The sequence below is a fragment of the Cotesia glomerata genome, linkage group LG2, assembly GCF_020080835.1.
Source record: "Cotesia glomerata isolate CgM1 linkage group LG2, MPM_Cglom_v2.3, whole genome shotgun sequence".
Lineage (NCBI taxonomy): Eukaryota > Metazoa > Arthropoda > Insecta > Hymenoptera > Braconidae > Cotesia > Cotesia glomerata.
Genome location: NC_058159.1, coordinates 11145521 through 11171965, shown reverse-complemented (window position 1 = coordinate 11171965; position 26445 = coordinate 11145521). Strand labels below are relative to the sequence as shown.

The 26445-nt window shown below is 34.1% G+C and overlaps 1 long non-coding RNA gene across 1 annotated transcript; it reads left to right on the top strand.

The window, feature by feature from the left end:
- Positions 1-4035: 4035 nt before the first annotated feature.
- LOC123259508 lies at positions 4036-18700 on the top strand. Its single transcript, XR_006508259.1, has 3 exons — positions 4036-4120; positions 17825-17827; positions 18690-18700. It is a non-coding gene; the product is annotated as an uncharacterized LOC123259508 (long non-coding RNA).
- The last annotated feature ends 7745 nt before the right edge of the window (positions 18701-26445 follow it).

Here is a 26445-nt window from a genome sequence, read left to right as displayed (position 1 = left end):
AAAAATTAATTGTGTAATTGATTAAAAAAAAAAAATAATTAAGTAATTTCTTACATATTTTTTATTTTTTTTTTTAAATATCAGCGCCCTTTTTTCTTGTCATATGCGCACGCAGTCTAAAAAATCTAGCTTGATCAAGTGGCGCCATAGTTTTCACGTGACAAATAAGAAAAGTTTGTTTGGCTTTGTACGGTTGTAGTGAATTTTAATAAAAATTCAATTTAAAAAAAAAATACGTAAACTAGGCTACTGATATGAAATATGGACCCAGTTAACCGAATCCTTAAACTAATAAAAAAAGTCCGATCTTGAAATATCAATTTGTTCTGGAGCAATCGTTGGTACATCCAAAATGGGGTGACATCCGGACGTCCACGTAAAATTTTTTTCAAAATGTTTTTTTTTTTTTTCAAAATAGTAACATGAAATGATTTTAGAAAGTAAAAGATGGTTTAATTTAAGTGTTTTTTTTCGGTGTACATCTACTTATATCATTGTATAAATGTAATATGGTTGTGATAGAGGCATTTAAAGATCACAAAATTGCTTGACCTTGATGAGTCGAGTATAAAGCACAACTTTACGCGCTTCGCGCTATGAGGCGTGCAATAGAAGATATTTATTGGGAGTATGTGTGTTTTTAAAGGTTTAATAAATCTCCTAAAATCGAGCTGAATAAAATAATCTAAGTTAGTGAATAGGTTATGTATCACATAAACATTGAAATTAAAGCATAGCCATCTACCGACAATACTTGCGAAAGAAATATTTAGTAACTGTTACTAAATATTATTTGGTGGAACTAAATATTCATTTCCATGTAATAAGGCTTTGTTCATATAAAGAAATCATTTATTAAGCTGTAACAAATAATATTGATGGGTACAAAATATTTGTTTTTCCCAAATAAATGAATGAAAATTTTGTTACTAAATCAGTTTAGTACTCTGTACTAAATCCTTCTATCAGTGTAAATATGAAATTAGCGGGAAGTTGCAGGGATGGCCTTTAGGGTCAACCGTTTTTCTAATTTTTTTTCCTTATTTTATATCAGATATTTTCATTCAATCACCAGTAATAAAAAAAAAGTATTTTCAAATTTGGCATTTTGGAATTTTTATTTTTTAAGGATTATTATCTAAAAAATGTAAATTCGATTTCTTTTTATATGTGATAGTTCATAGAACTTGAGGTAATTGCATTTCCCATACAAAAAATGAAGATCGGCCCGATACTGGGCCAAGACTGGTAACCGATCTTTAAGTATCGGCCAAGTATCGTGAAATATCGGTGGGCCAAGACTGGGCGAACATCGGATGGTAACACCCAGCCGATATAGGCGACTGAGCATCGGCCGAACTTAGTAACCAAGCATTGGCCGAGCATCGGCCAAGCATAGGCAAAAAAATCAAATTTTAGGTAAAATAATTAAAAAAAATTTTTTTTCGTTGTTTATTTTTGAATTATTATTATTCTGAGGTGATGGACTACTGGTTGATAGAAATTAATTCTGAAAAAATTCGGATGTGAAGGGATTTGAACCTGGTCCGTCTGCGTGGAAGTCTCGAGCGGTGTCACGGGCGCTGCTTACTGATCTGAGTGTAGTGTTCTTAGTTTAATCATTTCAATGATCAACAATCAATTTTTCTCAGTACAATTGAGATAACTTGATTGTTGTTACGAATTTTTCTATTTATTTCATAATTGAACAATTTCTGAATTTTAATAATAAAAAATAACTTCCTAGTTTTTTAAAACTTCATTTTTTAAGCAAGAAGTTTAAAATTAATTAAAAATAAATGATTTATTAGTAAATAAATAAATAAATATATATATATATATATATATATATATATATATATATATATATATATATCTATATATTTCATATATATAAGGGTCATTCCATCAAATAAGAACATTTTTACGGGGCGACCCTCGCGGATTATGTTTAAAATTTATGGAGGTGTTCTCTATAATAAGAAATAAATTCCCTACAAGTTTCAGCCCTTAATATGCAGCGGTTCTGGAGTTATGATTTTTTGAAATTTTGAAAAAAAATTTTTTTTAACTTTTTTATTAATTTTTCTGATGAGGAAAACTTTTTTATTAAAATCCACGAAAAATCTTATCTTGTCGGAAAAATTCTCAGCTTTTGAATGAAAATATCCATTTTATCATAAACACATCAGAAGACCCTTTGAAATCCAATTAAAGCGGAAAAATTGATTTTTCTCGGTGTGCGGTGCAAGGTACATCCAATTTGACTTTTTTTTCTGAAAGATCAGAGTTTTTTACACAAAATATATGGTTTTCACGATGTGCATATTTTTTGTTCAATCACAATTAAATTAAACGTTATATCGGCTAAGCGTTATACGATTATTCAAGATAGTAAAATAATTTTCTGTTAAATATTTAAAATTTCAAACTGCTCGTTAAAAAATTGAGTTTAGGTAGGTTTTCCAAGCTATGCCCAAGTTTGGCAAACCAAACTTCGGTAAATCTTCGGTAACCGTGACTTCATGCAAGTCAGGCTTACTAATAGTATGTCAAACTCCCGACTAGAAATTATAGTGAGGAATGCCGAAGAATTAGTGAGGGACAACTTTGGTTTGCCTAACTTAGGCCTGCCTAAGTTGCACCTCATAAAATCAAGGTAGGCAGAACGAAAATTGGCATGCCGAAAATATTCCAAATTTGGTTGTGATCCTGAAACTGTGTGGCATTGCCGAAATCCGGCATATTATGGAAATGCCGGACTGATTTGTAATAACGGTAACCATAAATAATTGCTAAAGTTCGGCTTGCCAAACTTGGACGTAACTAGGAAAGTCTCATGGATTTCTTAAGTCTGATATATCATGGGAATGCCGAACTGGTTTCAAGTAACGATAACCTGAGTTTTGCCAATTTGGAGCGAACTTGGCTTTCCGAACTTAGGCTACCCCAATTCGAATCTTATTTGTTTTAAATTAGGCAAGCCGAACATTGGTCGTGCTTATAAGTGTCGTGAGGCACGAAGTCGCTCATCATCGGCGTAGTGTCGCGGTATGGTATAGGGCTCTCGTGCGTTGGGTACGGTGTTCGAGTCTCGCGTTCGACATGTACGATTTTTAAAAATTAATAATTACTAATTATAATTACTATTAAGGCGAGTGTGAAGTACAGTTAAGTGTTATGTGTGACTAATGTATCTAACTCCTACATCATCTCCTTCCCCCTTGACTTATCACATCTATCAATCAAAAAAAATTAGGAAAACGGTTGACCCTGAAGGCTATCCCTGCAACTTCCCGCTAATTCCATTTCTGGATGCTTAAAATGGCACATATGCATTGTTATGTGTTGTTTTGAGCTTTCCGAGCTCAAAGAGATAGCTTTTCTATGCTTTTGAGCTCTTCAAGCTCAAAACTCTGATAAAAGTTTGATAAAACACTATTTTTTAACTTTTGAATGAATAAACCGATTTTTAAGCAGTTGGTAACATTAGACGCAGTTTTTTAGACCTCATAAAGAATCTTTAAGTTTGAAATGATCAAACTAGAAATTTCGGAGTAGTTCCGAAAAAACACTTTTTTCGGTTTTCTTTCCTTCGCGATATCTCTCGAACGAATCAACCGAGTTACAATTGCATGCATTAACCGTGAGCGTAGGTATTCTTTAATTCTCGCCTAAAAATCAAGATTCCGTGTTTCGTCATGTGAACATTAATTTGTACCTAACAGACATAATATGCGAACAAATGCTACAAAAACTATATTGTCAGATAAAAAAATAATCACTGATCTTTTAGAAATTTTTTTTTGATTTTTTAATAACTATTTTTAGATAAAGTGGTGAAATATTTCTCATGTTATATGTTAATTTGTAAATGTAACTTAAATTTTTTTCGGTGAAGCAAAAATTTTTTAAGTCCAAAATACAACTTTTCACTGAATAAGACTTTTGAGGTTGTAGTGAGGATTCTAAATCAACGGGTGGTTCACATTAAGACCTCAAAATCTTCAATGAGGATTTAAGTAGAGTATTAAAGTAGAGTTACTTACTGTGCGGCAAATAAAACATCAAAGGATTTGAGGCTTTTGAGGTTAAAACTAGAATTTGTTTTTTGACTCGGGTATAGTTAACACAGATAAATATTACCGCGACACTACGCCGATGATGAGCGACTTCGTGCCTCAAGACACTTATAAGCACGACCAATGTTCGGCTTGCCTAATTTAAAACAAATAAGATTCGAATTGGGGTAGCCTAAGTTCGGAAAGCCAAGTTTGGTCCAAATTGGCAAAACTCAGGTTATCGTTACTTGAAACCAGTTCGGCATTCCCATGATATATCAGACTTAAGGAATCCATGAGACTTTCATAGTTACGTCCAAGTTTGGCAAGCCGAACTTCAGCAATTATTTATGGTTACCGTTATTACAAATCAGTCCGGCATTTCCATAATATGCCGGACTTCGGCAATGCTACACAGTTTCAGGATCACAACCAAATTTGGAATATTTTCGGCATGCCAATTTTTGTTCTGCCTACCTTGGTTTTTATGAGGTGCAACTTAGGCAGGCCTAAGTTAGGCAAACCAAAGTTGTCCCTCACTAATTCTTCGGCATTCCTCACTATAATTTCTAGTCGGGAGTTTGACATACTATTAGTAAGCCTGACTTGCATGAAATCACAGTTACCGAAGATTTGCCGAAGTTTGGTTTGCCGAATTTGGGTGTAGCTTGGAAAACCTATGGTAGAACGAAGTTTGACAAACTATTGGTGTACCTGACTTGCATCAACTCACGGTTACCGAAGATTTGCTGAAGTTTGGTTTGCCAAACTTGGGTGAAGCTTGGAAAACCTACAGCAGAACGAAGTTTGATAAACTATTGGTATGCCTGACTTGCATGAAATCACAGTTACCAAAGATTTGCCGAAGTTCGGTTTGCCGAATTTGGGCGTAGATTGGAAAAACTACGGCAGTGCCGAACTTTGGCTTACCTAAAGTGAAATTAATAAGGCGTAAATTAGGCTTGCCAAAGTTCGGAAAGCCAAACTTGCCCGGATTGATTGTTCGGCAATGCCTTACGAAATTTCTAGTCGGGAATCTGCCAAAATATGAATTTTTACGATTTTAAAAATTTTAAAACTCTATAATTTCTGAACTACTTGACCAATTAAGCTCATCTTTAAATTTGACGTTGGTATACGTCTAAAAATTAAGTATGTTGAGTTTCGAGAAGATCCATTATGAATTAGAGACGCTATTGTCCGGATAAGCCACGTTATATCGTATATATATATATTGTAACTGGCGGTTTTCCGCTCATTGGCCCCTTAATTAATTTAATAGAAATAAAACAATACCTAGCAAAAATGATTCTAAATTAACAAGGGCGCCACCAGGATTTTGTATCTCGGTTCCTGGAATCGGAAACCAGAGCTGAGCTTATAATCTACAGGGAGAGAGAGTGGAGGAAGGTGGTCTGAAAAAAATAAATTTTTATTTAACAAAAATGACCGGTATTTATTTAACAACAAAATATGATAACAACTCGTGCCCTTGCACGTACACCGCTCACTTACAGCTAATTTACTTACAACTAATTTACTTCACGCTTTCCCCCGGAAAGTCGCTACTACAACTTATATCTAACGGAGGATTTCGGGCTAAAACCGGCGACTCCGACTTATCAACAAGACACCTCGTACAAAGACATCAGTGTACGAGGGCTTATCAACAACGCCTGGCTACAGAAGCAACAGCCTAGTGACTGCAACGTAAGCCAAGAAGCCTCTGCAGCTCACGCACACACTCCACACTATCCTTACGTCGCGCTGTCCACCGGACCCTCACGCTCTATCAAAATTCTTAATCCTGACGGTACCCTCTTATGGAGCGTCTATACCGCAGTTTCTAACTAAGTCGCGCTGTCCACCGGACCCTCACGCTCTATGCCAGCGAAACACCTTGTAACAGGGAAAATCGAACTTCCCGGGGTCATTATCGACCACTCAATTAACGCACGGTAGGTCAGGGCTTTCCCTTACCTTTCGATTTTTGACAAGTAGTTTCGACTTGTCACCGGGCGTGCTAATCGAAAGTCCCCACTACAGTCCCCGGAAAATGAAGCGCGGGAGCGAAGATAGGAAAGTTGGAGAGCACGAGGAGAGGTTATAAAAACGCCGGGTGTTGTGTCAAGACTCTCTTTCTTCCGGTGAATTTTTGCGAGTACGTTGGGTAACTGTGTTCCAGCGTGGGAGATTTTTCTGAGACAAGTAACTAGTTGATTTCTTAAGGCTTCACGAATGGAATGAAGCGATTAAATTTTATTGTCTGGTATTTTTGTTAAAAATTACTTGTCGTTAGGCCATTTGGCTGACGATCTTCGTCTTATTCGAAATATTTATTTACTGGAATTTCTAGGATAAATTGATCGAGGATAAGATTGGGAGCTGGGTGTAATTTGGTGACACGAGTTTCTGGAGCTTTGGAAGTCAGCAGGCACAGTGGAGCTGATCCCGTCATTTTCTTTCTACTGGGAAAAGAATTCATCGCTGGAGTACCGGTTTCAGTTGTCAGGTATTTTGGGTTATTTTAGGCCAAATTAATTAATAATTTAATTAAGAGGCCAAAATAATTAAATTTAATTTCTTGAGCGGTCATCTTTTTATATTAACGAATTCGTACTTTAGTTTTATTGTCAAGGTCAAGTAGTTAGTTTTGTCGCTGAACTTTTATATTTAATGGATAAATTGTTAATTTATTGGTAAAGAATTTATTAGTAATTTATTATAGGCCTGTTGGCTATAATAAATTAATTTTAGTTAGGAATTTTCGAGACAGAATTTAATTAAGAAATATCACTTAGAATTTATTTAAGGAGGATTAAGAATTAAAATCGAAGGTCGGAATTTTGTGTTAAGTAATTGTTAGGCGTAATTTTGGTAATTTTGGAAAATGCGAAGTTTTGAGATTCAGTTTTATTGGTAATTAAGATGTATGAATAAAGTAGAGAACTCTATAGAATGAAGTTAGCGTCGGTGGACGATTTTATATGGAAGTTAGGTAATTATGGTATTATATGGTATTCCGTCAGGTAGACGAGGTTGTTTATGTGAAATTAGTTCAGATAATTGAATAATTAAGAAGTTTTTATTGGGTAAAATATGTTGTTTGTTATTCCGTCAGTTGGACGAGGGTTTAAGAAATTAAGAATCTAGATGCGTAATGGTCTATGATTGAATTAGGAAATTAAAGATAGATGCGTAATGGTCTATGATTGAATTAGAAATTAAAGATAGATGCGTAATGGTCTATGATTGAATTAGAAATTGAAGATAGATGCGTAATGGTCTATGTTGAGTTAAGAAATTGAAGATAGATGCGTAATGGTCTAAAAGTGAATTAGGAAATTAAGAAGATAGATGCGTAATGGTCTATGTTGAGTTAAGAAATTAAGAAGATAGATGCGTAATGATCTATGGTTAAAAGAATTTAATGATATTTAGTTGTAAGTTTTGGCAAGTGCCTGCGTAGGTGAGAGGTTTTCACAATTAAGTGATTGATAGGTTAATTTTAAGGGCAATATTGTTAAGGAATTTTGTTAGAATTAAATTGTTTACATTGAATAAATAATTAAATTGTTAATAATTGTTTCTCAGTATTAATTTTTCAGCCTTTCTCAACTTCTCACGACCCGATCTTTCCTTCTCATGCTCCCCGGTTTCTGGGACACCGAGTATAAAATCCCAGTGGCGCCCTTTTCAAAGAGGAAAGGGGTGACCAATTGGACAGGGCTAACCACCCCGTTACAACCTCGCAAACGGACTGCTCGCTTGCGAAGGAACGCTGGTAGCATTCACACACACATAACCCACGCGTCTCACACACACACTGACTGTACTTTACTTTTATTTCCTGGATTACAAAATTAAACTCCAAAAAAAGTCAACGTTCAATTCTTACTAAAATTACTCAGTCATTAGCTCGAGATTAAAATCATAAACAATTTTCACAATTAATAATTACTACTTAAAATTTCCGACTTAAAAATCGACGCCTAAACTTATTTCAAAATTACCACGAGTTTAATACTCAGCACATTGTATAATCCTCAGAATATTCTCTATAATATTAACTAAATTTCTCGGACGTAATCCACACTGATAAGTAGTTTTACAAAGAATTTTACCGGAACAATGGTATTAAATTTTACTTATTATAATTTTCACAGGCTTCAATTTCAATATAAGATTCAACCACGTGGAATTTCCGACTATAGACAATTATTATTATTGTTATTGTCGACTGGATAATTAATTAACAACAAATTATCTCGACGTAAAATAAATTCCGAAAACTATCCACGGTGGGATCAATTTCTAATTTCGTCGCAATTTTCTTAATACTTAATTTTCCAAATAATAAAATAGTTTCCAAAATTAATACGATATCAATATTTAATTCAAGATAATAAATAGTCTTAATAAAAGATAATTCAATTGTTGTAAATAGTAATAATAATCCAATTGTTAATTTTACGATTTATTGCGTAATAAAATTCACAAGGAATTTCCGCGCCCAAAATGGATGCCGGCGTTCGTTACCGCGTAGCACGTTTTGACCTCGGGTACCGAATACTATGTCGTGTCGATTGGAACCTTCTCGGTGTTCAGAATTTAATTAATACAAAATAGATTTATTTAAACCAATCTCAAGATGTTAATAATTATTAACCAACTGTATTAATAAAATTAATTATTCACGACTTGCAAACCCAAGAGGTCTAGAACATTCCTCGGGTATAAACCCCCAGGAGGAACGCTCCCAGCAATTAACGAATCAATTCAATTAAATAATTAATTATTATTGAGCAAAATTATTAAACAATTGAATTATCCAAACTTGAATAAATAAAATGAGAAGTAGTGTATTTGATGAGCCGGGTATATGGCCCCAAGGCTCATCATTACCAAAATCCAATACCTGGTGTAAATTTGGTTGAAGAAACTCTATGGTTGATACTCGCTTCCTTCTTTGGACTTCTTGATGTTACTCGTTCCAACACTTTACTACTTCTGCGGACACCACGCATGGCTCGTCTATATAACGACCTCAAAAATACCCCCTCCTGCTCTCTCTCTAAGCCCGAAGATCGATGCGCTCAAATGCTAGTCGAAAAGTTATCGATCTCTGGCAACTTATCGATTAAGGGTAATTTACCCTGTTACAATATATATATATATATATATATACATACCCTCACAGTTTTGGAAATGCCGCAAAGATTCGGTATTTATACGATATAAATGCTGTATGTTTATCGTAATACTTCAGTTATTTTAGCCAGTTTTTTTGCCGAATTATTACGAAAAAATGACGAAATAAATTCAGAATATTTACGGTAATATAATAAGAAAATTACGGTATATTAACAGCATTTAAACCGTAAATGTACCGCATATTTACTGTATATCTGTGGCACTGTTGCAGCAAAAAACCAGAAAAGAAGATCCCTACTTTCTATTACCGGTAAAATACTAAAAATATGCTGCTTTACTACTATTTTTCAATAGCTTAAAATTTCTATTTCCTCCTTCCGGGCGGAAAGCGTCAATTTCCTTCCCGCGGCGCCAAACGAAAATGCCGCTTTCCGCCTCCGTCGAGGAGGAAAATTGTATTCTCACCAAGGAGGAAAATTAACGCTTTCTGCCCGAAGTGGAGGAAAAAAATTTTCGTAAAATTTAACATAAAATTTTGTGTAGATGATTCTTTTACATAAAATTTATGTTAATTCTACACAAACTGTTTGTATTGATCAATCCATATTTGGTGTTAAAAAATCCATCCATTTTTTAACACACTCAAGTGTTAATTCAAAGTAAAACTACACTTTTTTAATGTTACTAAAACGTCAAAAGTCCAATTTCAAGCGTTTAGGTATAGAATTGGCGGGAAGTTTGAATCGATTCAAATTTTCACGAAATTTAATGGCAATGATACTCTTTGAATCGTCACTTATTTTGATCCGATCGGCCGAGCCGTTCAAAAATTATAAGAGGTTTACACACACACACACACACACACACACACACACACACACACACACACACACACACACACACACACACACACACACACACACACACACACACAGCCGCACGGAGACCATCGTGGGAATAGTCAAGGAAGCAATAGTCCTGTGACCTTAAAACTTCGACATCTGATGACAACTCGATTTTCACAAAACGGGGTAAAACCAATAACTTCCCAACTTTTGAAAATTTTTAATTTTCTTAGCGGGAAGTTAAAAAATTGGTAAAACTAGACTCAAAAGTCTAGTTTGTATTTAGTAAAAACACTTTTTTGAAAATATTTGAACAGCAATAACATTCAGAAAAATCAACCAATTTTGGAATACTTGGCGGCATTTAGCGTGATTAAGAGAGCTTTGCCAAAATTCTCAGGGAGGAATCTTATCCGATAAAGAATGGATAAGTTATTTAAAAAAATCACATTGTTTTTAATTTTTCAAAATTGAATATCTCACGAGCAAATCAACCGATTTTGACGAACTTGGCGGCGTTCGACGCAGTTTTTGACGCATTTATAGTCAATTTATTATATTAAAAACGACCCAAGATGAAATATTGAAGTTATTTGAAAAAAGCACTTCAATAGTCATTTTCCATGTTTAACCCTTTAATGTTCTGGAAGCGCAATGAATCTCGGTGTGAGCTGTTAGGGGAAAGAGCCAATCATAGTCCGTTATGCAGTTGTGTGAAAGACGGTGTAGTAGTGTGTCCATGCTTCCCTTTCTACTACTTTTCTGGCCCCCTCTCTAGGAAAAAGACTATAGCTCTCTCACTTCAAGAAAAAGACATATGACTCGAATTAAGAGTGGGGATTCAAGGCCGAACATTAAAGGGTTAAGAGCTGATTAGTTTTTGGAATTGCTCATTACATCTGTTTAAAAGTTATTGCAAAAAACATTAGTTTGAAAATTTAATTTTTGAGATTTCTCATAATCTAACGGTCCAAATCGGTTGAAATAGTATTGAAAATTTGAGTTTGGGAGAACCATTTGGAATACCGGAGTGAGATCAATTACTTCCCGATTTTTTTTAAATAATCGATTTTTATAGCGGGAAGTTAGAAACAACGTTCAATCTAAATAAATAACATCGCTTTTACAAAGATTTTCAGCTAACGATTGTGTTAAAATAATGAAATAAACATGCTGTTAGTAACTGGTATTGACAAACACCTTACCTACCAGTCGGTCATTTACTAGCTAAGTCTAGCTACGAAGTGAATTAGTGAATGACCAGCATAAAATGAATAAATATAAATTTTACGTTTAATTCAACATAGTTAAAGTGATTTTTATTAATAATTCACTCACAAAAATATCTTAAAATTTTTCATTTTGAACAAAAAATTATTATTACAATAAAAATCCAGTTTTCTGGAATGTCGCTTTTAGAAATTTTCATATGAATTTGATGTGTTGCTGAAAATTCTCAAATCCTCTATATAATTTTAATAGTTTTTAACAATACTTTCTTGTATTATTTTATTACGTGGCATTTTATTACAATATATCGTCTAAATTAAAATACATGAAAGTCTTGAAGTTACTCAAAGGTCAAAACTCGCAAAAAACGGGCCACGATTCATTATTGGTCAAAATTTAGGCGCGCGCGTAGCGCGCGATCCAAATTTCTAGTCTCTCAGCTGAAGTTTAATTAAAAGTTTATTGAATGCCCAGAGGAATATCCATAAATTTTTCAGAATTTTCTCATATTGCTGAACTCCGTTCTTATTACTTTAGGACAGCTTGATCATTTGAAACGCGGCTTGCGGCATTTGTAGGGTTCTTATTAAATTATTTGAAAATTTGAATCGATTCTGTCTAATAAACTTTGAGAAATCTCAAGAATAAAATTTTCAGTTATCGTTGATAAAAAATTCTAGAAAAAAATGTTTTTTCGGTAGAATTTTGACATTTGTTGTCAGGTTATTTTTCAGCTGAAAAGTAGAGGAAGGTGGCCCAAAGCGGGTTCCCCGCCTGAAGCGGGTAAGCACTTGTACGCCGGCGCATGAAACGCGAGGGACAAGGTATGTACATGTCGAGGTTACCCGAGTACTGCCGAGTTTTGCTCAGTCCCAAATGAGCCTTAATGAAGTAGTATGGCGTAATGACACGCAATTAAAAAAAAATTGATAATTTCTTAAAAAAATTAAAGGTATGTATTTTTTGATTATTCAAAAACGAATAAACTTATTATATCCTTTATAATTTTCTATTAATTTGAGCCTATTAAAGTTAAAATTAAAAGAAAAATATTAACGTTTTATTTTGGATTATTTATTACTATTATTATGATGGCATCCCGGCATCGGTGATCAAGATTATAGCCCTGGAATACCCAGACTTACTCCTGAACACCTACAACGCATGCTTGGCAACTGGCACCTTTTCCGCGGTCTGGAAACGGCAGAGATTGGTTCTCTTAGACAAAGGTAAGGGAACCCCCATAACACCTTTGTCGTTTAGACCACTCTGTATGCTAGACATTGCTGGAAAACTGCTCGAGAAGCTCATACAAGGGAGACTTCGCGACGACATCGACCGTGCTGGAGGTTTTGCCACCAACCAGCATGGCTTCCGGAAAGGTCATTCGACAGTCGGAGCGATCAAGAAAGTCATAAAGACAGCAACACAAGCATGGTCTGGTAGCCTCAAAGCTCGTAAAGTATGTCTTCTCCTCACGCTAGATGTCAAAAACGCATTTAACAGCGCAAATTGGGGAGACATTTTAGACGCTCTGGAGCACAAGTTTGACGCGGAGCCAGAAAATCTGGCACTAGTCGACAACTACCTTGACGATAGAAAGCTAATAGTGGAAACTACTGAAGGCCCACAAGAATATGCCATAACGGCTGGCGTGCCGCAAGGCTCAATAATGGGGCCTGATCTATGGAACGCAGTCTACGACGAGCTTCTTGAAATCCCGTTGCCAGAGCAAGTAGAGCTAACAGGCTTTGCAGACGACGTTGCAGCCACTATAGTGGCGGACAGCGTGGAAGAGGCCGAACTGCTAGTTCGGGAAACCATCGACACCGTCGAGACTTGGCTCGATAAGCATCACCTGAAACTCGCCAAACAGAAAACCGAGATGGTCGTTTTGACCCGTCAAAAATGGTTTCCAAAACCATTCGCTGTGGACATGGGAGGAACAACGCTGACGTCAACAAGGACCCTGCGGTATCTAGGGGTAATGATAGACGAGAAACTATCTTTCCGGGAACACCTCGACAGTGCATGCAAGAAAGCCAGCAAGACTGTGTCTAGCCTAGCACGAATTATGACCAACACCATGGGACCAAGAACAAAAAAGAGAAGAGTTCTTTTCGAAGCAGTCCACTCGGTACTCCTTTATGGAGCGGAGATATGGGCAGACATATTAAAGCAGAAGACCTACCGGCGAAAGATCGCAGCAGTAGAGCGGCGAGGCGCTCTCAGGGTTGCCTGCGCCTACCGCACAGTTTCCGAAGCGGCTGTATTGGTCATTGCAGGAGCCGCGCCCATCGACCTATTAGCGTTCGAAAGAGCAAAACTCTATGACGCTAAAGACAGTGATGATAACATGAAGGACGCAAGAACGAGGATAAAGGCGGAAACGCAGCAAGACTGGCAGGACCGATGGACATCGGGGAGACGGGCAGATGGACGGCGCGCCTGATCCCAAACATCAACGTCTGGCTCTCTCGGAAGCACGGGGATACGGACTTTTTCCTGACCCAGCTATTGACGGGACATGGGCAGTTCAATGCCTATCTTTTCAAGATGGGTTTGCACAGCACACCAACGTGCAAATACTGCCCGGATAAAATCGACGACGCCGAACACACATTCTTCGAGTGTGCTCAATGGAAGGACTACAGAAGAAGCACCGAAGAGATCATAGGCACCAGGCTCTCCCCCTCAAGCCTGGTGACCTATATGATCAAACAAGCGGATAACTGGTCAGCTGTTGCAGTTTATGCACAGCACCTCCTGAAAGACAAAATCGCAGAAAGGGACCAGTAGCCAGGAGTAGGCGTCGTGAAATGCAGCACGACTGGATTGAAGTAATGCTAACGTGGTTCCAATCCAGTCCTCCCCGTACCATCTAGGGGAGAGGGGAAGAGGAATGTTTTTTTTTAGAGGGTAAAAATCTCCACAATACCGACTATCGATATCTGCCGGAAGATGGGCGGCAGAGTTAACGATACCGGTGTCTTTTGAAGATTTTTTTTCGTACCTCTTTACAAAAAAAAAAAAAAAAAAAAACACACACACACACACACACACACACACAGACGTACGGATATCATCGTAAAAATAGTCAGGAAAGCTTCTTAGGGCTTCAAAACGTCGAGATCTGCTGAAACCTCGATTTTTGAAAAACGGGTTAAAAACAATAACTTCCCGATTTTCCGAAAATCATTGATTTTCTTAGCGGGAAGTTGAAAATTTGACTTTGCTCCTTGAACATTTTAGAATATGTTAATAATTTTTTCAAACATCTTCGAAAACGTTAAATTGCTGAAAAAAATTTTTTAAAAAAATTGGCGGGGCTTTCCTCATCGCTTGACCAGAGTCGTAAGTAGTTTTTTGTCCGCGTCGTTGCTGAAAACACCTTTAGTCTCTGCCTGTCAGACGTGTATGAACTGACAACACTGTACGCTCTAAAAGCATTGCGGCAAATCCCTCATCACTCGACCAAAGTCGAGAGATGAGGGATTACAAATGCGACGTTAGGTCGCATTTGTTGACTAGTCTAGGGTTAAAATTGATAATATTTTAAATTCTAAATTCGCCGAAACGTTACACCTCCCGACTTAAGTGAGTCGCAGCGCTACGCAAAACGGTGCGACTCCAAAAAAAAAAAACTAATGACACGATATAAACTCAAAAGAATAACGGATTTTGAATTTTGTGAATGAGATTACAATTTTGGAGAGCCTAAACCTGAGATACAACGCTTCACATAAAATTTTTGTTGTATAAATTTTACTGTCTAAAGTCATTAATCTATATTAAGTAAAACATTCAGACAATCCGACTGCTACAACCAGCAGTGGGTGTCTTTACAAAATTTTAGTTTGTGAGTCTCTCCGAGTATAAACTATCTGAACAAAAACAGTTTCACTGTAAAAAATTGCACCAAGTACACGTTCACAACTTTTGATTTACAAAAATACCATGGAGAAATTATCACTTTACAAAAAGATGTAAAATCGAAAAAAAAACAGACCAAGTAGCCGTTATATTTTTAATAATTGAAAAAATTTTGTGGTAAATTTAACAATTAAAAACAATTTTTTAAACGTACTTGGCGTGCGTCATTGAGTACCCCAAATTTTTTCACGTCTGATAACTAAGGCCAAAGAACTGATGTGAAAAGCGATTTTAGGGACAACAATTCTTTCAGCCCCTCCTCACCAAGTCATTGACCCTACTGATGATTTTTTAATGCAACCATATGAATCTATAAGTTTTGAACAGCTCGATCGATCGGATCGAGATAAGTGGCGATCCAAAGAGTATCATTGCCATTAAATTTGGTGAAAATTTGAATCGATTCGGTTCGCTAAATTTTGAGAAATCTCAAAAATAAAATTTTCAAAAAATGGTTTTTTTGGAATAACTTTTAAACGACTCCACTAGTCAATTTCAAAAACTTATCCGCTCTTAAACTCGAAATACTACATCTATTGCCGTCAGTCTCGTCAAAATCGATTGATTCATTCGGGAGTTATCAAAAACGAAAAATTTCGAAAAAAGTGCATTTTTTACATAACTTCGACATTTCTTATTGGATCGTTTTTGATGAAAAAAAAAAAATAATTATTGGAGGATTACCATTAAAATTGAATTTCTCTTGACGAGATAGGAAACATGATTTTTAGGTGCTAGTAGAGCTAGGTCTAAGGAAAAGAACAGGAGTTAAGATAATTATTAAACTACTGAGGTTGAAATAAATGAGTTATCTGAGTGATATTGTGACGTTATTACAATACATCTGAAAAAATTTGGGGTACTCAATGACGCACGCCAAATACGTTTAAAAAATTGTTTTTAATTGTTAAATTTACCACGAAATTTTTTCAATTATTAAAAATCATAACGGCTACTTGGTCTGTTTTTTTTCGATTTTACATCTTTTTGTAAAGTGATAATTTCTCCATGGTATTTTTGTTAATCAAAAGTGAACGTGTACTTGGTGCAATTTCTTACAGTGAAACTGTCTTTGTTCAGATTTTACATCTTTTTGTAAAGTGAAAATTTCTCTTCGGTTTTTTTGTAAATCAAGAGTTGTGAACGTGTACATGGCGCAATTTTTTACAGTGAAACTGTTTTTGTACGGATAATATATTATAATTGCAATAATAAAATTATAAGTGAAATTTTGAAATTTGAATATTCGCGGGCTTTTTAAAATAAAAATAAAAATTTTTAGTAATAACTTTTAATTTCGCATCGTTTTTAAAAGAGAAAAAATAATAATTACTATTATTATTATTATTGTTTTGATAATAATAAAATTTTAATTGAATTTCTGAATTTAAATTGCCGCGCGTTTTTTAAAATCATAGTTATAATAATTCATATTAGTCATTGCGCTGTATTTACTCAATATTACTTCAACTGAGAGCCAGTTTTTCAATTATTTAAATAATAATATTAATAATTATAATGATAATTATAGAAATATTTCCATAACAATTGTAATACTAATGATAATAATGTACAAATAATGTGAATAATAAAATAATGAAACGTTGAATAAAATAAAATTGTATTTAATCATTTTACAAATGCCCGAAATTAAATAGTAAATGAATTTAAATTTGAATTAACCGCCTAATTTGTCAGACTTGCTGGGTACATCTAGAGGCAATACAGTTAACAACCGGACAAGTAATACAAATAATGTAAGTAAAATAAATTTGAATGAAAAATCAATAAAATATTTGAAATAATTCAAATTTGCGGCTTTCTGACACGTAGTGTCACCTGCTGGATGAATCTAGGGGCATAACAGTTCACAGCCGGAAAAGTAATGAAAACAATCCACACTAAATATTTACATCAAATATCTACAACAAATATTCATTATAATATTATTAAATTAAATAATTATGATAATAATAATAATAATAATAATAATGATAATAATAATAATAATAATAATAATAATAATAATAACGACATCAGAACCCGTAAGACTATCAACATGAACCGGAGCATGCACCCCAATTCATCAGTCGCCAGATTATACCTCTCCCGGTCGATCGGTGGGAGAGGTTTGCAGAGCTTGGAGCGGCTTCACGATCGTTTAGTCCTGGGTTTAACACATGAAGTTGTCAATTTCACTGCAGATGAGGATGACTTTCTTATGCAAATTGTTCATAAACATGAGAATGCGCATAAGGGGTCGTTCTTATATAAGGCAGCAATATATGCGGCAAGAACCCTTGGTCTTGGAGAAATAAACGCTCTTATGGAACTCCGAAAGGAGGAATTCAAGAGCGCCATCAGGAACGCCGAGGAAAAACTACTCCTAGGCAAACTGATGGACAAGTCTATGCACAGCGTGTACTTCAAACACGTGCGTGATCATGGCTTGTCCACCCAGCTGACGTTTTCCTTCTTAAAGTCAGCTGGCCTGATGTCCGAGACTGAAGGGTTCATATTTGCTTGCCAAGATGGTGTCATTAACACTCTAGAGTACCGTAGCAAGGTGCTCCAGGTGCAGCTCCCGGACACGACCTGCAGGGCGTGTAAACAACATCCGGAGACGCTTATGCACATTTTGTCAGCATGTCCTGTGCTGGCGAGAGATGCATACATCCAGCGTCACAATGCTGCCCTGAGAGTACTGTACTACTATCTTCGTCACCGCTACGGTATTGACGTGACACCGGTGCTGCCTTATCTGCCAGGAGATATTCCCCAGGTTGTTGAGAATGACAGTTGCAAAATTTATTGGAACATGCCGTTTGCAACAACTCGGCGGATAGATCACAACAAACCTGATATTGTGCTCTTCGACAAGGCTACTCGTGACATTTATGTCATTGAGTTCTCGGCTCCGGCTGAATACAACATCTCAGCCAAAGAAGAGCACAAAAGACAAATATATCAGGATCTCCTGTTTGAAATTGGCAAACTTTACCCAGGTTACCGTGTCAAGCTCGTCGTCCTGATTGTTGGCGTCCTCGGTGGGATGAAACAGTCTTTTGTATCCTCACTTGCCAGAGTTCCAGCTTGCTCATCAAAAGCTGAATTCTTGGCGGTCAGGATGCAGAAGGCTGTCATACTAGGTTCCCTCCGTCTACTTAGGAAAATGACTTTGGCCTGCTGTGATCACTAACCGCCTTGTTGTGCGGAGTGGTCCAGCAGTAATGGATGGAGCTCAGGCTGGGCCCTCGGAGAATCGGACTCCGGGGACAACCCCCCTGAGCATTTAATAACATAATAATAATAATAATAATAATAATAATAATAATAATAATAATAATACGTTAAATAGAATAAAATTGCATTTAATTATTTTACAAATACCCGCAATAAAATTTTAAATAAATTCAAATTTGAATTAACCGCCTATTTTGTCAGACTTCCAATGGAAATGGAATAGCTCTGATACTATACAGTGGTTACTATCCTTAGAAAATTGAATTGTACCAACTTAAAAATCTGGAGCAGAGTAACTATCCGGAGAGGATCTCAGACGCCAAACGGAAACGGACTAACTGTGATACTACACAGTAGTATACTATCCGCAGAAAATTAAACTATACCAACTTCGAAAGAAAAAATTCGACCGAAATTAGTAAAATCTCTCGTAGAATCGAAAAACGGGGGAGCGAAAATTTTATAAATTAGGATAACGCTAAATAATGAAAAAAACAATATAGTTTTTCGTGTTTTATAGAAAGAACTAATAATTAAACTATTTAAAGCGAGTGTAAAGTGTTGATATGAATGTAGTAATAAAATAAATCGAGTTAAAAATATGGTGAGGTTATGTTGACATCTGACTCGAGAATAGAGGCACTGTAGCCTCACGCCGACACGTTCACACATATTATTACATATGTTGTTGAACGTGTATTTGGCTTGAGGCACTACAGTGCCTCCGGATAATTTATACCCGTGAAATCGATCATTAATAAGAAGAGATGAAATAATAGACCCTTAAAACTTTGGGTGCATAATTATATGATAAAGTTATATCTTAATCGGTCCATTTAACATTCAGGTTATATATTTTTATGAATTTGAGATCGTTTTATTCCTTTGATTTATCTGGAGGTGTACCTTTAGTCTTATTCTAGATCGATCAATTCCGATACTAAAGCATGATCGCAGAGTCATTTTATTTTTCGTTACTATAAATCGTGTCAGAATGCGTTTGATTAACAATATTATCAAAATTGAATAGGTTTTAATAGTTGAGAGTGCAAACGTCACAGCACCACTGTAACGTTCTGAAAAATTTAATTTATCGAAATTTTAAACTGTTATAAAAATATAAAATCCAGGCTGGCCTCTTTAGGACGTCGGTTGACTCTAGGAGGGACGTACAGCTAGGCTAATCAAATAGTTATAATATTGCGTAAAAGTAAGAATTTGAACTGGTTAGCTGAATAAATAGTCCTTGGTTTATAATTACAACCTATAAGATTTATTGGTATGACAATGAAAACCAAATTATAATTCGAGGAAGCACGGAGCGGAACTTCGTGCTCTATAAAGATCCTCGATGGACTGCCTGTTCATTAGGTTACATAATTATACAATTATTATTTTGTCAGCCATTGTTGGTCTCAGGTTGCACCTCGAGAACGTTGTCGAGGCCCGAGTCTCATGCTGAATTGCCTGTTTAGACTACCTGCGAGCCACGGCGACTTTTTATCTCAGGGATTTCCGTTACGCGTATTTAGCAATAAAATCTCTTTGTAAAATTTTAAGAATAATTAGCCCATATTAATTTTTAATTTTAGCAAGAACGTTACATTATTAATTTAAAAAATTGCAAAAGTCAAGTTCTTATATTACTTCAGACTTTGTACATAGTTCTGTATATTTTTAATATTTTATTATAAATTTTAATGTTTAAAATTATCAATATTAAAAATTCAACTGTAAATTATTATATTTTAATTTTTTTAAGACCATATCAATCTTGACGATATACAATCGTTTTTGTTAAATTATACAATTGTTTTTGTTAAAATTTTAAATTTTAGCATTTGCTAACAAATATTCGTTAAACAATAAATATTTACTGTTCAAAATTCTATTTCTTAATGATTAATTAAGTTTTGATTTTTCATTGAATGATGGCTAAGGCTAGGTTACTCAATTCTGGCTCAAGTCTGGGTTGCCATTCAACGACCATGGCTAGGCTTCCCAGTCTTGGTTAACGCTCGGGTAATCATTGAGTTGGCCAAGGCTAGGTTGCCCAGTCCTGACCCAAGTCTGGGTCGCTATTGAATGACCGTGGCTGAGGGAACCAGTTGTGGCCCAAGCTCGGGTAATCATTGGGCCGGCCAAGGCTTGGTTGCCCAATCTTGACCCAAGCATGGGCCAATATCGGTGCGCCAAGCTTGGTTGCTCAGTACTGGGCCAGGCCCCGTCATTCAACTCTGGCAGTTCCTAAATGGGTAGGGATCTCAAAAATCACTTTTAGTTAGTTAACTCGTGTCTTCTTGATATCAATCTTTGGATAGGCATTAATCTATTGGGATGCAAGCGTTACGCCGTAGGTATAATAATAATAATAATCGGATAAATAACACTTCGTGCAAAAATCAAAGAAGAACAAACCAGCGTTGAATAGTGTGTGAGATTTTTGACACCCACGCATTGAGAACAGCTTTCACAATTCCCAGTCAAGCCTTATGTTACGACTCTACTGAGAAACCTGGGAGGTTCCTCTTTACATTTATTACGATTTTATGTAATCATGCAATCGCTTTTTTGTTGATAAAAAAATTTTTAGTTTTTAGTTGCTTATTTTATATAAGATAAAATGTAAAAGTAAAAATAGTATATTGTTTTTCTTTTTTATAAACTTTTTAAATCGGTATTTTTTAGACAGTAATTTTATAAATTCGAGTTCGAATCTCTTGTGATCTGACAGAAATCTTGAATTATGAAAAATGAAATATTTACTTTCTAAACAGTAAGAAAAATGGTATGGGGTATGATTCAAATTAACACTATCAACTGATAAAATAAACTTGAAAAATTAAATATTCTTCTTTGCAGTCTTGAAACTCCTTAGATCTTTTTCGATAGACTACTTATCTATTTATATGCGTACCAGTAAGATTTTAACGTTAATTGCTACAAACTTCATTTCTGGTCGACCGGATTTATTTCTTAACTTATTATGTTTTTTTCCTTTCACCTCTTGTTCTTTCTCAATTTTTGCCTTCTTTATATTTACGCGTCTTACTGTCTTAAGTCTTACATTTTCTTTTCACTGTCACGGTACAAAAAAAAAAAATAAAAATCATCTGAAGCATTAAAGGAGATGATCAAAGAGTGACCAGTCGAGATCTGCGTCTACTTCAATTCCAGTAAATACCGTTATACTTCCTTCAGTGCTTCCATGTAATTTATATATCGTTCATTTTCTTTTCTCTTATTCACTGCTCAATAAACTCTGCGTAAGTGAACATCTTTTAGTTTTTTTATCGTGTTCCTCTTATGGATTAGATAAAAGTAAAAGAGAGTCAATTCTTAAGATTATATACTTAGTTTTTTCCTATTTGTTGTTTTTCATTTTGCTGGCTACCGACTCTTTGCAAATATTCTTGACCCTTGCGTAAGCTATTCATCTATGTAATATAATGCACAAACCGCCAATTAAAATCACCGTAGCAAAAAGTAACTGTCAACTGCTAGGTATTTTCCGGTTGTCTACAACCCTGGGTTGATAAATTTGATCTGTTTTTAGTTTTATTGACTTCTTTTTAGACTTATTGATTTGCTTTTAAGTTATACTACTAAAATTTTACTGTTAAAATTCTATTCTATACTGAATATTAAAGTAAATTGGTCATAAAGTCATAATTTACTGACATGGATGCTATGTTATGGTGTAATTTTAACACTTAGTAGCGTGAATATATGAAAATGAGTGTAAATTTGATGTCCAAGTTGAAAACGAATAGGCGTTGATTCTACGATTTTATAAAAACAACCATCACAAATGTTAGAGTATATCATAAAATTGAAATAGTCGGAACCGCTACTATGTAATTATATCAATATTGCTCCGAAATTATTGAAAAGGTGCGTGTTCTCTTTACTTAATCGACAATTGATCTCAGCCTCTGAAAGTGTTGTAATAATTTTGGCATTAAAGCTATTGATAGTGTTGGTTGCTAAATCGATTACAAATTTGGTGATAAGAAAACCGACATCATAGCTGGAGACGGAAGAAATAAGTGTAATATTTGTTGAGATTAATTTTACTCACCATCAAATTCTGACAAAACTGGTGGCGACCCGAGTCAAAAAACAAATTCTAGTTTTAACCTCAAAAGCCTCAAATCCTTTGATGTTTTATTTGTCGCACAGAAAGTAACTCTATTTTGATATTCAAAATGCTCATTGAAGATTTTGAGGTCTTAATGTGAAGCACCCGTTGATTTAGAATCCTTACTACAACCTCAAAAGTCTCATTCAGTGAAAAGTTGTATTTTGGACTTAGAAAATTTTTGTTTCACAGAAAAAAATTTAAGTTATATTTACAAATTAACATATAACATGAGAAATATGTCACCACTTTATGTAAAAATAGTTATTAAAAAATCAAAAAAAATTTTTTAAAAGATCAGTGATTATTTTTTTATCTGACAGTATAGTTTTTGTAGCATTTGTTTGAATATTATGTCTGTCAGGTACAAATTAGGCTTGCAATTGTAACTGAGTAATATTACCAATAAAATAATAAATAAAAAATAATATCAATAAAAATCTGGATACATATTTGTTATTTTATTAAGTAACGAATAATCAATTCTCAGTGACCAATGGACAAAATATTCCTTCAAGTTAGAAAAATTGAATTAGGTTTATTAACGTGCTGATAACGGTAGATGCTCAATAATTAAATGATTTTTAGAAGCAACTGACATATTTCATCAAGTAATTTAATTAATTTTTTCAAATGCTGTAAAACATTCGAAACGCTTATTGAAACTAAATCCATTTAATGATTTATGAATGCAAATGCTTATTCAAATTTTGAATTCTTTAATCTTTTTTTTTTTTCTCAATCACAATTAAGTTTTTAATAACTAGCGTTAATTTAAAAATTTTGGGATTCAGTCACATATCAGTACTTTGAGAGTCTATTATATTTTGAAGTCGAATAGAGTTTTGAACGTTTCATACTCTCAAAAGAAGATAGAAATGGAAATAATTAAATGACCTTATATAAAAGGGTTATAGGGGCAGTCAGAGCAAAAATCGATTTTTTTTTTTGCATTTCTTCAGAGTATGTATAATAATTATTCTGCATCGACTTGTAAAAATTGCGATTGCTGCATCATACAGTTTTGGAAATATTTAATTTTAAAGTTAGAATTTTTGAAGAGGTTATACATTGCACTATAGAAGTAAAGAAAACAATTTTCTTGTATACTTGATTATAACTCAAAAACTTACCGTAAGATTTCCATAAAAAACTAAACTGATTAAACAAAAATTATTAATTTGTTTGAAAAAAGGTTTTATTTATGGTGACCACATAGGTTTTGAAATATTATTACAAAATGAGTACAATATTCGAAAATAGTCATGAGTAAAAGTGTATAAGGAATAGCAATGTAATTAATATTTTCTTTATTTATCTTCTTGTCATAAAAATTTGTTAACTTAATTGACATAATTTTTAGTTAATTTAAGTGAAGCTATTTTTTGTTTACTGGTAGTAAAAAATCTCAAAATCTTCATTAAGGAGTATGAGGATCAAATGAGAATTCTAATATGTTTAAAGCATGTACAGTTATCATCAAAACAATAACATGCGTAGAGTAGTCGGTTAGGTTTAGGCTTAGAGAGCGTAGGGTTCCGTGTTCGAGTCCAAGCGTAGGACAATTTTAGATTAATTTAATTTCGATACATACGGAAACAAAGGCGGTAAAAGTGTTAAGTATATGAAATGATAATCTGAAAACTCAAATTGAAACAACAACCCCAAAAAAAAAATTTTTCTTTTTTTCAATTTGGCTAATTGATTTTGATGAAATTAATTAGTAAAATGTGATATAACAACTTTTACTACTGTCGAAAAATTTTACACCTTGATCACTTTGAATTTATTTTATCTGATAAAACCATATGTTTATTTAAAAAAAAATCATATTCATTAAAAATTTTTAATAATAAAATTATTGAAGAATATTGTGAGGGTTTTAAGGGTCTGATTAGTCGGTTTCGTGGATTCTGAAATACTATTTTGATCCTCAAAGTTGTAAAACCGTCCGTAAGTAGGATTTTGAAGTTCAAATCGGGATTACTTTCTATATTGAAATCTATCTTGAAATTCCAAATTGGCCCTCAAAAACCTCACTGAAGATTTTGAGGCTTAAATTTGAATTTATATTTCGATATTGTTCTGTTAAGAGACAACAAATTATTCTATATAATAACTATTGGAAGTATTAGGTTTGTTAGAAAGATTGTTGATTACAGCACTATATTGCTAAATATTTAGTTTGATTTAATTTGCTTCATCCGATGCAGTTTATTTTCAGGATTGAACTAATATAATTAGATTCTGGAATTGACGAACACATTAGTTTTAAATGTTATTTTATTTTTGAAATCTATTAAAATCTATTCGGCTCATTCAGTCTCAATTTTTAGAAAATCTAACTTATGGAGAAAAATTCGTTCTAAGCATTTAACTGCATTTGAATCGATGACTCGTTTGTACACAGAAAGAAAAATTTCTTGACTGGAGAATAAAATTCTTGGCTTAAGAAAATTTTCAGTCGCCTAAAAGAAGACCGAAGTTGTGTTGGCCAAAGTAAAAATTTTTCTTGAAATTCTATTCTTGGTGGAAGTAATTTTTTCTTATTTCAAATTATCATAAATACTTGATACAATAAATTTTTGTATTTGATCAAGATTTTTAGATACTTTAGGGAAGCAGCGCCACCTACTTCAGCTGAGAAAAAAATTTTCTCACCTTGAGAAAATTTTTCTCTTGAATATTTGATATCCATTTTATATTATTTTAACGTGCAATTATACATATTGAATGAAAAAATTAGGATGATGGTTGACTCTAAAGGCCATCCCTGCAACTTTCCGCTCATTTTGTACTTGAGCGCTCAAAGTTACACATTACGTTTTTGAGCTCTTCGAGATCAAAAATATAATTTTTGTGTCATTTTGAACTCTTTGAGCTCAAAACTCTAATAGCAGTTTAATAAAACACAATTTTTTGAATTTTCAAACGGCAATAACTTTTGAATGAATGAACCGATTTTCACGCGGTTGGCAGCATTCGATGCAGTTTTTGAAGCCCCATGAAAAATCTTCAAGTTTAAATTGATTGAGCCAGGAATTTCGAATTAATTCTGAAAAAACACTTTTTTCGGTTTTTTTTCGACAGCGATAACTCACGAACGAATAGTTCCTCCTTAAGGAGGTCCTTTCGCCATCAATGTTAAATAAAAAATATTAGATTATGCATAAAATTAATTTTTATCTTATAGTTAAAGTCTTTATGTATCTACTAGTGAAGTTTAATTTATTCTTCACCGTGCAAATTTTTGGAAAAAAAAAATTTCTAAAAATGTTAGTATTTTTTCCGAGTCTTACGAGAAAGTCAGACCTTAACAACTTTCTCGAATTATGGCATTAACCACCGATTAGATGGGGTAAAAAAAAACTCAAAATAAGGTTTTCAAAATATTCAGGTTTGATTTTTTGCAATAAAATATATAGGTTGCCGTGGAATTTATGGAGAAATTATAATTATAAAATCACAGAAAATTTTTAAGTAACCAACATTTAAATGGCGTCAGAACATTTGGCAACGTTGTGTAGCGCGCAAGCTTCAGACCATTCAATAAATTCAAACTAAACTTCAACGCGCTTATGTTTTTCATACATACTTATTAGTTAATTTATTGTTAACAAATTTTCATAATTCATAATTGAAAAATAAAACAATAATTAAAAAATACTAGCATTCCTGCCATGAAACATTAGAATGTTATGGTTTTGTGACTAAACATTTTTAATTAATTTATTTATTTATACTGACTGCAAAAAGTTAAACATGGTTAAGGTTATATTGTGCAAATAAAAATGTAAACAACCGAAATAAAGCGTTGCCAAATCACGAACAGGTTACT